Source organism: Hylaeus volcanicus, unplaced genomic scaffold (assembly GCF_026283585.1).
Source record: "Hylaeus volcanicus isolate JK05 unplaced genomic scaffold, UHH_iyHylVolc1.0_haploid 12258___fragment_4___debris, whole genome shotgun sequence".
NCBI lineage: Eukaryota > Metazoa > Arthropoda > Insecta > Hymenoptera > Colletidae > Hylaeus > Hylaeus volcanicus.
This window is the reverse complement of record NW_026531632.1, coordinates 5,902-7,424: the sequence shown is the minus strand read 5'-3', so window position 1 is coordinate 7,424 and position 1,523 is coordinate 5,902.

The window sequence follows — 1,523 nt, the reverse complement described above, 5'->3', positions numbered from 1 at the left end:
GATTTAAGTAAAATTGTAACTTTACGCATGGTTATAAAAAATTGACCGCACTTGTCCGAGGTTTAATTGCTATCACTGGAAAGGGTGAACCATCCTCTATCAGATTCTACAATGATCAGGTACTCCTTCGTGCCCCTTTTTGAAAAATTGGTGATTGTACTAAACGGGACTTGAACAGAAAATAGTATGTACGTTTGTACGCTTACTTCTATGATTATTACGTACATCTTGTCATTTTTAAATTACTAAATACATTTCTCTCATAGTTAATAACAAGTTTGAGTCGAATTTTGGTTAAATAACAATAAATATGTCAAACAAGTGAAAGATATTGAATGGGTTACACTTTATACGTGAATATTTGGACACCCTGTAGCTCAAATTGACTTATACTAATACAATTTAAGTATCATAGTATAGGGAATAAGTTCCTAAAATTTCATTAAAATATTTTCAAGAGAACCAAGGTTATGGATTTTTTATCGCCGAGAACCGTTTCGTGCGCCGCACATAAAAGGTGAAAAGTCGGTCTAGAAATAAGCTCGTTGCTCGGGAACTAGCGCTTCCACAAACCTGCGCGTATTCTCCTTCCGTGGAAGCAGTTTCCAACGCACTGCAACAAGATCGCCGTCATTTTGGAGACTTGGTCGCCTTCTAGAAACGAAAACCGACACGATACGCGCACTGAATCCGATGATCTCATTCGCATGACGACGAATCATGCTTCGGAAGAGTTTCGGTCGGTTTTCACGCGATTCTTTTATCGGAAAAGCGAACTTTGCACTTCGAGTCGACCTTTCGCTGGCGGAAACCCTTCGTCATACTGTTCTTTTGCGTAGATGAATGAGTACTCGCGTCACGTTCATTGTATAGATAGTTTCTCACTGATTCATTGTTTCAACCGTGATACGCTTTTCATTTAAGGCTTTTAGAGAGAATGACACTTGTGGGAGAGGAAGAAATGCTAGCAATTGATATTTTTAAGGAGGCTCTGGTGCAAATAGAAATAACGCCAAGAGAATTATACAAATTTGTATACAGGTTAGATTTGATCCCAAAAACACATAGTGGATGTCTGTTCATTTTCTTATTACTTAAATGTGTTACAACAAGACTTTTTGTGTATAGTGATATTGTATTGGGAAGTATATGGTTATAAGTGATGAAATATCTTCCTTGCCGTTGTGGAAGGATATATATAAATATGGTGTTTGAGTGTGCAGTTATACTACAGATTTCAGTAAATGTTCATCTTGTGTAAATAAGGAACATTGTGCAGTAAGTATAAGTGTTGTAATACAATAAATTGTGCGTTACAGATAGTGGACCTCATTGTTCATTTTCTCACTTTATTCTAGACATTTAAATTCCTTGCAACAGGACATTCTGCAATATGTTCTGTGTACTTATGAACTTTATTCTGAACTTAAAAGACTGAAACTGATTTCTCTTTTTCTATATTATTGTAGTATGATAAATTATGCATTAGAAATAGTAGATCTCTGTTCATTTTCTCATTTTCT